Source organism: Pristiophorus japonicus, chromosome 12 (assembly GCF_044704955.1).
Source record: "Pristiophorus japonicus isolate sPriJap1 chromosome 12, sPriJap1.hap1, whole genome shotgun sequence".
NCBI lineage: Eukaryota > Metazoa > Chordata > Chondrichthyes > Pristiophoridae > Pristiophorus > Pristiophorus japonicus.
The window spans coordinates 59,315,457-59,328,740 of NC_091988.1; positions in this window are offsets into that span (position 1 = coordinate 59,315,457).

The window sequence follows — 13,284 nt, forward strand, 5'->3', positions numbered from 1 at the left end:
GGAGGGAGGCAAGAGACACAGAAGAGGGAGGCAGGATATGGAGTGGGAGAGGCAGGAGGGACATGGAGGGAGGGAGGCCGGTGTTCCCATTATTATAGTGCCTTTAATGTAAAAAGAAAGTCATTCGGTTCTTAACAGAGACGTGAGGAAACATTGAGATTAGGAGGGTCGACTAAAGGCTTGGTCAAAGAGGTGGGCTTTACGGAGGGTCTTATAGGAGGAGAGGGAGGTAGAGAGGTGGAGGGGCGTAAGGAGGGAATTTCAGTGCTGCATAGGTGCCTAAATACTTAGGTGCTAATGGTTGGGTGAAGGGAGGGAGATACACAAGAGTTAGGGGAATGAGAGTTCTTTGTAGCACTGCAAGGGGGTTATCGACATAGGCTCTGGATGGATTTAAACACATCAAAGATGATTTGAGTCATTGGGAAACCGTGTATGGTATGGTGTGTGGAGCCTTAGACTGTAGGTAGCGAGTGTGGTGGGATCTGGGACTGTAGATACAGAGTGTGTGGGGTCTGGGACTGTAGATACAGAGTGTGTGGGGTCTGGGACTATATAGAAACATAGGCCCCAAGTTTCGACATGATTTGCTCCTGATTTTTAGGAGCAACTGGTGTAGAACGGAGTATCTTAGAAATCGGAATTCTCGCCATTTAATTTGCTCCAGTTCTAGTCAGTTAGAATAGTTTCACTTTGGAACAGAATTTTTTTTTCAAAAGGGGGCGTGTCTGGCCACTTACGCCTGTTTTCAAAGTTTCGTCAGTGAAAACTTACCCAAACTAACTTAGAATGGAGTAAGTGAAGATTTTTGTACGCTCAAAAAAACCTTGTCTACACTTTAGAAAATCAGGCGTAGGTTACAAATCAGGCTACAAATCAGGCGTGGGGGTTTAAAGGGAAATTTACAAACATTAAACACTTCAGTTTTACAAATAAAGAGCCATCATCAATAATAAATGATAAATACATCAATAAATCAACCAATAAATCAATCCAAAAAAATTAATAAGAAATAATTTTTTTTTAAATCAATAAATAAAACATTTTCTACTTACCGACAGCAGCACTGGGAGCCCTCCAACAGCGTGCTGGGATGCCCCCCCCCAGTGTGTCTCTGTCAGTGTCTCTCTCTCTCTGTCTGTCTGTCTGTGTGTGTCTCTCATTCTCTGTCTGTCAGTGTCTGTGTTTCTGACAGCGAGGGGAGGGGGAGGAGGGGGGTAGAGCGAGAGAGGGGGGGAGCAGAGGGAGGGAAGGGGGAGGGGGAGGAGGAGAAGGGGGAGGAGGAGATGGGGGGGAAAGGAGATGGGGGGGAAAGGAGATGGGGGGGAAAGGAGATGGGGGAAAGAAGATGGGGGGAAAGGAGATGGGGGGAAAGGAGATGGGGGGAAGGAGATGGGGGGAAAGGAGATGGGGGAGCGGAAAGGAGATGGGGAGGGGAAAAGGAGAAGGGTGGGGGGGTGGGAAAGGAGATAGGGGGGGGAAAGGAGATGGGGGAGGGGAAAAGGAGAAGGGTGGGGGGGGGGGGTGGTAAAGGAGATGAGGGAGGGAGGCTGAACGGGCCGGGCCCGGCCGGGCCCGAGACTTCGGGCAGAGCCCGTTCCCAGCACCAGATTTACAGGTAGGTGGCGTTGGGTCGGGGCGGGGGGAGTGCGGGTCGGGGGTGTGGTGGGAGGGAGGTCGGTTCGGTTCGGGTCGGGGGGAGGAAGGGAGAGGGAGGTCAGGTCGGGGGGAGGGAGATCAGGTCGGGTCCAGTCCGGGGGTGGGCGGAAGCGGGAGTCAGGTCGGTGTCGGTGTCGGGTCCGGTCCGGGGGGGTGAGGGGAAGCGGGAGTCGGGTCAGGTCCAGTCCGGGGGGTTGGGTCCGGTCCGGGGGCGGGGAGGGTGGAGCGGGAGTCGGGTCGGTGTCGGGTCCGGTCCGGGGGCGGGAAGCGGGAGTCGAGTCGGGTCGGGAGGAAGCAGGAGCTGGCCGTGGGAGGAGCCTTATTCACGCAGCCCCAGTGAGCCCATTCGGCCAGGGCTAGGGGCTGCGTGCTTCGGCCCCTCCCACACAGTTTTGGGCGCCTGGAGCTACTGCACATGCACGCCCACTGTAGCGCGCATGTGCAGAGGTCCCGGCACTGTTTTCAGCGCAGGGACCTGGCTCCACCTCCTACAGCTCCTGCTGCGCTGCGCCGAGCTGCAAACGACCTGCAGGGAGCTGTAGAATCTGGAAGGTTTTTTTAGGCGCACTTTGTGGCGCGAAAAACGGGCGTCCAGGTCTGGACTGCACCGTTATAGGCGCGGCTCGAAACTTGGGCCCATAGAAACGTAGAAAATAGGAGCAGTAATAGACAGTTCAGCCCTGCGAGTCTGCACCGCCATTCAATATGATCATGGCTGATCCTTTATCTCAACACCATATTCCCGCTTTTTCCCTATACCCCTTGATGCCTTTTGTTTCTAGAAATATATCTATCTCCCTCTTAAATATATTCAGTGACTTGGCCTCCACAGCCTTCTGTGATAGAGAATTCCACAGGTTCACCACCCTCTTAGTGAAATATTTCTCCTCATCTCGGTCCTAAATTTCCTACCTCGTATCCTGAGACTGTGACCCTGTGTTCTACACTTCCCAGCCAGGGTAAACATCCTCTCCGCATCCATTCTATCCAACCCAGTCAGAATGTTATACGTTTCAATGAGATCCCCTCTTATTCTAAACTAGAATGAATACAAGCCTAGTCGACCCAATCTCTCCTTATACGACAGTCCTGCCATCCCAGGAATCAGTCTGGTGAACCTTTGCTGCACTCCCTCTATGGCAAGTATATCCTTTCTTAGGTAAGGAGACCAAAACTGCACACACTACTCCAGGTGCGGTCTCACCAAGGCCCTGTATAACTGTAGTAAGACATCCTTGCTCCTGTACTCAAATCCTCTTGCAGTGAAGGCCAACATGCCATTTGCCTTCCTAACTGCTTGCTGCACCTGCATGTTTGCTTTCAATGACTGGTGTACAAGGACACCAGGTCCCTCTGTACATTGACACTTCCCAAGCCATCACCATTTAAATTATACTTTGTCCTTATGTTTTTCCTACCAAAGTGGATAACTTCACATTTATCCACATTATATTGCATCTGCCATGTGTTTGCCCACTCACTCAATCTATCTAAATCGCCTTGCAGTGTCTTTGCATCCCGCTTATAACTCACAATCCCACCTAGTTTTGTGTCGTCAGCAAACTTGGAAATATTACATTTGGTTCCCTCATCCAAATCATTTATATATATTGTGAACAGCTGGGGCCCAAGCACTGATCCCTGTGGTACCCCACTAGTCACTGCCCGTAGGGTCTTGGACTGTAAGTAGAGAGTGTGGTGGGGTCTGGGACGATAGATAGAGTATGATGGGGTCTGGGACTGTAAGTACAGAGTGTGGTTGGGGCTGGGACTGTAGATACAGAGTGTGGTGAGGTCTGGGACCAAAGGTAGAGTATGATGGGGTCTGGGACTGTAGATAGAGAGTGTGGTGGGGTCTGGGACTATAGGTAGAATATGATGGGGTCTGGGACTGTAGATACAGAGTGTGGTGGCGTCTGGGACTGTAGATACAGAGTGTGGTGGGGTCTGTGACTGTAGGTAGAGAGTGTGGTGGGGTCTGGGACTGTAGGTACAGAGTGTAGTGGGGTCTGGGACTGTAGGTAGAGTATGATTGGATCTGGGACTGTAGATACAGAGTGTGGTGGTGTCTGGGACTATAAGTAGAGTATGATGGGGTCTGGCACTATAGGTAGAGTATGATGGGGTCTGGGACTGTAGATACAGAGCGTGGTGGCATCTGGGACTGTAGATAGAGAGTGTGGTGGGGTCTGGGACTGTAGATACAGAGTGTGGTGGCATCTGGGACTGTAGGTAGAGAGTGTGGTGGGGTCTGGGACTGTAGATACAGAGTGTGGTGGGGTCTGGGACTGTAGGTAGAGAGTGTGGTGGGGTCGGGGACTGTAGGTAGAGTATGATGGCGTCTGGGACTGTAGATACAGAGTGTGTGGGGTCTGGGATATAGAAACATAGAAACACAGAAAATAGGTGCAGGAGTAGGCCATTTGGCCCTTCGAGCCTGCACCACCATTCAATATGATTATGGCTGATCATGCAACTTTAGTACCCCATTCCTGCTTTCTCTCCATACCCCTTGATCCCTTTAGCCGTAAGGGCCACATCTAACTCCCTTTTGAATATATCTAATGAACTGGCCTCAACAATTTTCTGTGGTATTCCACAGGTTCACAATTCTATGAGTGAAGAAGTTTCTCCTCATCTCAGTCCTAAATGGCTTACCCCTTATCTTTAGACTGTGACCCCTGGTTCTGGACTTCCCCAACAGCGGGAACATTCTTCCTGCATCTAACCTGTCCAATCCCGTCAGAATTTTATATGTTTCTATGAGATTCCCTCTCATTCTTCTAAATTCCAGTGAATATAAGCCTAGTCGATCAAATCTTTCTTAATATGTCAGTCCTGCCATCTCGGGAATCAGTCTGGTGAACCTTCGCTGCACTCCCCCAATAGCAAGAATGGTCTTCCTCAGATTAGGAGACCACAACTGTACACAATATTCAAGGTGTGGCCTCACCAAGGCCCTGTACAACTGCAGTAAGACCTCCCTGCTCCTATCCTCTCGCTATGAAGGCCAACATGCCATTTGCCTTCTTCACTGCTTGCTGTGCCTGCATGCCAACTTTCAATGACTGATATACCATGACACCCAGGTCTTGTTGCACCTCCCCTTTTCCTAATCTATCACCATTCAGATAATATTCTGCCTTCCTGTTTTTGCCATCAAAGTGGATCACCTCACATTTATCCACATTATACTGCATCTGCCATGCATTTGCCCACTCATCTAACCTGTCCAAGTCACCCTGCAGCCTCTTAGCATCCTCCTCACAGCTCACATTGCCACCCAGCTTTGTGTCATCTGCAAACTTGGAGATATTACACTCAATTCCTTCATCTAAATCATTAATGTATATTGTAAATAGCTGGGGACCCAGCACTGAGCCTTACGGCACCCCACTAGTCACTGCCTGCCATTCTGAAAAGGACTTGTTTATTCCTACTCTTTGCTTCCTGTCTGCCGACCAGTTCTCTATCCACGTCAATACATTACCCTCAATACCATGTGCTTTAATTTTGCACACTAATCTCTTGTGTGGGACCTTGTCAAAAGCCTTTTGAAAGTCCAAATACACCAAATCCACTGGTTCTCCCTTATCCACTCTACTAGGTACATTCTCAAAAAATCCCAGAAGATTTGTCAAGCATGATTTCCCTTTCATAAATCCATGCTGACTTGGACCGATCCTGTCACTGCTTTCCAAATGCGCTGCTATTACATCTTTAATAATTGATTCCAACATTTTCCCGACTACCGATGTCAGGTTAACTCGTCTATAATTCCCTACTTTCTCTCTCCCTCCTTTTTTAAAAAGTGGTGTTGCATGAGCTACCCTCCACTCCATAGGAACTGATCCACAGTCAATAGAATGTTGGAAAATGACTACCAATGCATCTACTATTTCTAGGGTCACTTCCTTAAGTACTCCGGGATGCAGACTATCAGGTCCTGGGGATTTATCGGCCTCTAATCCCATCAATTTCCCGAACACAATTTCCCGGCTAATAAGGATTTCATTCAGTGCCTCCTTCTCACTAGACCCTCGGTCCCCTAGTATTTCCGGATGGTTATTTGTGTCTTCCTTCTAAATTTCTCCCAGTCCTCAGGTTTGCTGCTTTTTTCTGGCCAATTTATATGCCTCATCCTTGGTTTTAACACTATCCCTAATTTCTCTTGTTAGCCACGGTTGAGCCACCTTCACCGGTTTATTTTTACGCCAGACAGGGATGTACAATTGTTGAAGTTCATCCATGTGATCTTTAAATGTCTGCCATTGCCTATCCACCGTCAACTCTTTAAGTATCATTTGCCAGTCTATCCTAGCCAATTCACGTCTCATACCATCAAAATTACCTTTCTTTAATTTCAGGATCCTAGTCTCTGAATTAACTGTGCCACTCTCCATCTTAATGTACATAGAGAGTGTGGTGAGGTCTGGAACTGTAGATACAGAGTGTGGTGGGGTCTGGGACTGTAGATACATAATGTGGTGGGGTCTGGGACTGTAGATAAAGTATGATGGGGTCTGGGACTGTAGGTACAGAGTGTGTGGGGTCTGGGACTGTAGATACAGAGTGTGTGGGGTCTGGGACTGTAGATAGATGATGATGGGGTCTGGGACTGTAGGTACAGAGTGTGGTGGGGTCTGGGACTGTAGGTAGAGAGTGTGGTGGGGTCTGGGACTGTAGGTACAGAGTGTGTGGGGACTGGGACTGTAGGTACAGAGTGTGTGAGGTCTGGGACTGTAGATACAGAGTATGATGGGGTCTGGGACTGTAGGTACAGAGTGTGGTGGGGTCTGGGATTGTAGATACAGAGTGTGTGAGGTCGGGGACTGTAGGTAGAGATTGCGTGGGGTCTGGGACTGTAGGTAGAGAGTGTGTGGGGTCTGGGACTGTAGGTACAGAGTGTGTGGGGTCTGGCACTGTAGATATAGAGTGTGGTGGGGTCTGGGACTGTAGGCAGAGAGTGTGTGGGGTCTGGGACTGTAGGTAGTGAGTGTGTGGGGTCTGGCATTGTAGATATAGAGTGTGGTGGGGTCTGGGACTGTAGGCAGAGAGTGTGTGGGGTCTGGGACTGTAGGTAGTGAGTGTGTGGGGTCTGGCACTGTAGATATAGAGTGTGGTGGGGTCTGGGACTGTAGATGCAAAGTATGGTGGGGTCTGGGACTGTAGATACAGAGTATGGTGGGGTCTGGGACTGTAGGTACAGAGTGTAGTGGGGTCTGGGACTGTAGGTAGAGTATGATGGGATCTGGGACTGTAGATACAGAGTGTGGTGGTGTCTGGGACTATAGGTAGAGTATGATGGGGTCTGGGACTATAGGTAGAGTATGATGGGGTCTGGGACTGTAGATACAGAGTGTGGTGGCATCTGGGACTGTAGATAGAGAGTGTGGTGGGTCTGGGACTGTAGATACAGAGTGTGGTGGGATCTGGGACTGTAGATAGAGAGTGTGGTGGGGTCGGGGACTGTAGGTAAAGTATGATGGCGTCTGGGACTGTAGATACAGAGTGTGTGGGGTCTGGGATATAGAAACATAGAAACACAGAAAATAGGTGCAGGAGTAGGCCATTTGGCCCTTCGAGCCTGCACCACCATTCAATATGATTATGGCTGATCATGCAACTTTAGTACCCCATTCCTGCTTTCTCTCCATACCCCTTGATCCCTTTAGCCGTAAGGGCCACATCTAACTCCCTTTTGAATATATCTAATGAACTGGCCTCAACAATTTTCTGTGGTATTCCACAGGGTCACAATTCTATGAGTGAAGAAGTTTCTCCTCATCTCAGTCCTAAATGGCTTACCCCTTATCTTTAGACTGTGACCCCTGGTTCTGGACTTCCCCAACAACGGGAACATTCTTCCTGCATCTAACCTGTCCAATCCCGTCAGAATTTTATATGTTTCTATGAGATCCCCTCTCATTCTTCTAAATTCCAGTGAATATAAGCCTAGTCGATCCAATCTTTCTTAATATGTCAGTCCTGCCATCTCGGGAATCAGTCTGGTGAACCTTCGCTGCACTCCCCCAATAGCAAGAATGGTCTTCCTCAGATTAGGAGACCACAACTGTACACAATATTCAAGGTGTGGCCTCACCAAGGCCCTGTACAACTGCAGTAAGACCTCCCTGCTCCTATCCTCTCGCTATGAAGGCCAACATGCCATTTGCCTTCTTCACTGCTTGCTGTACCTGCATGCCAACTTTCAATGACTGATATACCATGACACCCAGGTCTTGTTGCATCTCCCCTTTTCCTAATCTATCACCATTCAGATAATATTCTGCCTTCCTGTTTTTGCCATCAAAGTGGATAACCTCACATTTATCCACATTATACTGCATCTGCCATGCATTTGCCCACTCATCTAACCTGTCCAAGTCACCCTGCAGCCTCTTAGCATCCTCCTCACAGCTCACATTGCCACCCAGCTTTGTGTCATCTGCAAACTTGGAGATATTACACTCAATTCCTTCATCTAAATAATTAATGTATATTGTAAATAGCTGGGGACCCAGCACTGAGCCTTGCGGCACCCCACTAGTCACTGCCTGCCATTCTGAAAAGGACTTGTTTATTCCTACTCTTTGCTTCCTGTCTGCCAACCAGTTTTCTATCCACGTCAATACATTACCCCCAATACCATGTGCTTTAATTTTGCACACTAATCTCTTGTGTGGGACCTTGTCAAAAGCCTTTTGAAAGTCCAAATACACCAAATCCACTGGTTCTCCCTTATCCACTCTACTAGGTACATTCTCAAAAAATCCCAGAAGATTTGTCAAGCATGATTTCCCTTTCATAAATCCATGCTGACTTGGACCGATCCTGTCACTGCTTTCCAAATGCGCTGCTATTACATCTTTAATAATTGATTCCAACATTTTCCCACTACCGATGTCAGGTTAACTCGTCTATAATTCCCTACTTTCTCTCTCCCTCCTTTTTTAAAAAGTGGTGTTGCATGAGCTACCCTCCACTCCATAGGAACTGATCCACAGTCAATAGAATGTTGGAAAATGACTACCAATGCATCTACTATTTCTAGGGTCACTTCCTTAAGTACTCCGGGATGCAGATTATCAGGCCCTGGGGATTTATCGGCCTCTAATCCCATCAATTTCCCGAACACAATTTCCCGGCTAATAAGGATTTCATTCAGTGCCTCCTTCTCACTAGACCCTCGGTCCCCTAGTATTTCCGGATGGTTATTTGTGTCTTCCTTCTAAATTTCTCCCAGTCCTCAGGTTTGCTGCTTTTTTCTGGCCAATTTATATGCCTCATCCTTGGTTTTAACACTATCCCTAATTTCTCTTGTTAGCCACGGTAGAGCCACCTTCACCGGTTTATTTTTACGCCAGACAGGGATGTACAATTGTTGAAGTTCATCCATGTGATCTTTAAATGTCTGCCATTGCCGATCCACCGTCAACCCTTTAAGTATCATTTGCCAATCTATCCTAGCCAATTCACGTCTCATACCATCAAAATTACCTTTCTTTAATTTCAGGATCCTAGTCTCTGAATTAACTGTGCCACTCTCCATCTTAATGTACATAGAGAGTGTGGTGAGGTCTGGGACTGTAGATACAGAGTGTGGTGGGGTCTGGGACTGTAGATACATAATGTGGTGGGGTCTGGGACTGTAGATAGAGTATGATGGGGTCTGGGACTGTAGGTACAGAGTGTGTGGGGTCTGGGACTGTAGATACAAAGTGTGTGGGATCTGGGACTGTAGATAGAGTATGATGGGGTCTGGGACTGTAGGTACAGAATGTGTGGGATCTGGGGCTGTAGGTACAGAGTGTGTGCGGTCTGGGACTGTAGATACAGAGTATGATGGGGTCTGGGACTGTAGGTACAGAGTGTGTGGGGTCTGGCACTGTAGATATAGAGTGTGGTGGGGTCTGGGACTGTAGGTAGAGAGTGTGTGGGGTCTGGGACTGTAGGTAGAGAGTGTGTGGGGTCTGGCATTGTAGATATAGAGTGTGGTGGGGTCTGGGACTGTAGATACAAAGTATGGTGGGGTCTGGGACTGTAGATACAGAGTATGGTGGGGTCTGGGACTGTAGGTACAGAGTGTAGTGGGGTCTGGGACTGTAGGTACAGAGTGTAGTGGGGTCTGGGACTGTAGATACAGAGTATGATGGGGTCTGGGACTGTAGGTACAGAGTGTAGTGGGGTCTGGGACTGTAGATACAGAGTGTGGTGGGGTCTGGGACTGTAGGTACAGAGTGTGTGAGGTCTGGGACTGTAGATACAGAGTATGATGGGGTCTGGGACTGTAGGTACAGAGTGTAGTGGGGTCTGGGACTGTAGGTACAGAGTGTAGTGGGGTCTGGGACTGTAGGTACAGAGTGTGGTGGGGTCTGGGACTGTAGGTACAGAGTGTAGTGGGGTCTGGGACTGTAGATACAGAGTGTGGTGAGGTCTGGGACTGTAGATACAGAGTGTGGTGGGGTCTGGGACTGTAGGTACAGAGTGTAGTGGGGTCTGGGACTGTAGGTACAGAGTGTGTGGGGTCTGGGACTGTAGGTACAGAGTGTGTGGGATCTGGGACTGTAGGTACAGAGTATGGTGGGGTCTGGGACTGTAGATACAGAGTGTGTGAGGTCGGGGACTGTAGGTACAGAGTATGGTGGGGTCTGGGACTGTAGGTACAGAGTGTGGTGGGGTCTGGGATTGTAGATACAGTGTGTGAGGTCGGGGACTGTAGGTAGAGAGTGTGGTGGGGTCGGGGACTGTAGGTAGAGAATGTGTGGGGTCTGGGACTGTAGGTACAGAGTGTGTGGGGTCTGGCACTGTAGATATAGAGTGTGGTGGGGTCTGGGACTGTAGGTAGAGAGGGTGTGGGGTCTGGCACTGTAGATATAGAGTGTGGTGGGGTCTGGGACTGTAGATACAATGTATGGTGGGGTCTGGGACTGTAGATACAGAGTATGGTGGGGTCTGGGATTGTAGGTACAGAGTGTAGTGGGGTCTGGGACTGAAGATACAGAGTGTGTGAGATCGGGGACTGTAGGTAGAGAGTGTGGTGGGGTCGGGGACTGTAGGTAGAGAGTGTGGTGAGGACTGGGACTGTAGGTAGAGAGTGTAGTGGGGTCTGGGACTGTAGGTACAGAGTGTGGTGGGGTCTGGGACTGTAGGTACAGAGTGTAGTGGGGTCTGGGACTGTAGGTACAGAGTGTAGTGGGGTCTGGGACTGTAGGTACAGAGTGTAGTGGGGTCTGGGACTGTAGGTACAGAGTGTGTGGGTCTGGGACTGTAGGTACAGAGTGTAGTGGGGTCTGGGACTGTAGGTACAGAGTGTAGTGGGGTCTGGGACTATAGGTACAGAGTGTAGTGGGGTCTGGGACTGTAGCTACAGAGTGTGGTGAGGACTGGGACTGTAGATACAGAGTGTAGTGGGGTCTGGGACTGTAGGTACAGAGTGTATGGGTCTGGGACTGTAGGTACAGAGTATGGTGAGGACTGGGACTGTAGGTAGAGAGTGTAGTGGGGTCTGGGACTGTAGGTGCAGAGTGTAGTGGGGTCTGGGACTGTAGGTAGAAAATATGGTGGGGTCTGGGACTGTAGGTAGAGAGTGTGTGGAGTATGGGACTGTAGATACAGAGTGTAGTGGGGTCTGAGACTGAAGGTACAGAGTGTAGTGGGGTCTGGGACTGAAAATACAGAGTGTAGTGGGGTCGGGGACTGTAGGGAGAAAATATGGTGGGGTCTGGGACTGTAGGTAGAGAGTGTGTGGAGTATGGGACTGTAGATACAGAGTGTAGTGGGGTCTGGGACTGAAGATACAGAGTGTAGTGGGGTCGGGGACTGTAGGTAGAGATTGTCGCGGGATGACTGCAAATAAAGACTGTAGCCTAGATACTCTAGTCGATGTTATTTTCACAGCAGTTACCAATCTGTTTATAATAAGTAGGTCAACTGATTGGAATACATAGAAGAGCATGTAAATCTGCGCTTACTTGTCTGTGTGTGATCATGATTCTGCATGTGTGTCTGTATCTGTGTTTCTCTGTGCCAATGTGTGTGACTGACTCTATTAACAGCTAAAATACCTCCATGACGTGGATGACATTTGGCTGAAGCGTTAGCTCAAGTAAAATGTTAAGCTCACATTTCAATGTATTTTTTTTGGTACCATTTTCTAACCAGCTTTCTGAGTTAATTTTCTCCACCGTTCTTCTGGAAGCACCAATTCCTCGCTGGTGTGTGGTTTTATGGATGCTGGGTGCCCTCTGGTCCTCATTATTCATGCATGAACTTGGACATTGAGGTTTGACCAGCTATCCTCACAGCCGCTTCCCTCGGACAACGACCGCACTCTGCACTTGCAGCAGGAACTCTGGCTGATCCCTTCCTCACAAGCCGACAACCTCAGCACCCAATTTGCCACCATTAGCTCTGTAATGTATGCACCTGTGACAATGCTCTCAGGTTTGTAGAGCTGTTGCATTTCTGCTGTCTGGAAGAGTCCGTGTTCCACGTTTTTATTGAATGTGTGAGGTTGCAGCCCCTCTTCCATTATTTAAAGGGGCTGCTCCTCAAATTCTGGCTGCACTTCAGTCGCACACTCCTGATCTTTGGGCACTCTGTGCGGAGGGGAGCGGGTAGGTCCGAGGGCCTCCGCGTAGGACTGCTCCTGGGCACGGCCAAGGGGGCCATCAGCCGGTCCAGGCAGCGGGCAGTCGAGGGGGTAGTTCAGCCCGACTGCCTGCCTCTTTTCCGCGCGTACATCCGAACCAGGGTGTCCCTGGAGATGGAGCACGCGATGTCCACCGGTACGCTCGCGGCCTTCCGCGAAAGGTGGGCGCCGGAGGGACTGGAGTGCATCATCACCCGCGGCAACCAAATTTTAATTTGATTTTACATGTTTTAAAGATTAATTTGTTTTATTGCCTGAATTTAGTGTCCCCCCAGTCAATTTGCCTCTTGGTGCCCTAAAAAAAAACACAAAAAAACCCCACAAAAAAACAAAACAAAAACCCCACAAAAAAACAAAAAAAGGGCACCTGAAAAGTATTTGGAGTGCCCCCCACCCCTTTAATAAGGGGCCACTTGATTTAACTGTTTATTTTTGTTTTGCAACAAAAGAGTTGTAGAGCTGTTGCATTTCTGCGGTCTGGAAGAGTCCGTGATCCATGTTGATACACAATGTGTGAGGTTGCAGCCCCTCTTCCATTATTTGACGGGGCTGCTCCTCAAATTCTGGTTGCACTTCAGTCCCACACTCCTGATCTTTGGGCACCGTGTACGGAGGGGAGCGGGTAGGTCCGAGGGCCTCCTCGTAGGACTGCTCCTGGGCACGGCCAAGGGGGCCATCAGCCGGTCCAGGCAGCAGGCGGTCGAAGGCGTCGTTCAGCCCAACTGCCTGCCTCTCTTCCGTGGATACATTCGAGCCAGGGTTTCCCTGGAGATGGAGCACGCGGTGTCCACCAGTACGCTCATGGCCTTCCGCAAGAGGTGGGCGCCGGAGGGACTGGAGTGCATCATCACCCCCGGCTACCAAATTTTAATTTGATTTAAGTTTGTGCTAAAAAGTTAATTTGTTTATTTGTCGATTTTAGTGCCCCCCGTTAATAAGAGGGCACTTGATTTACATTTCAGCTAAAAATA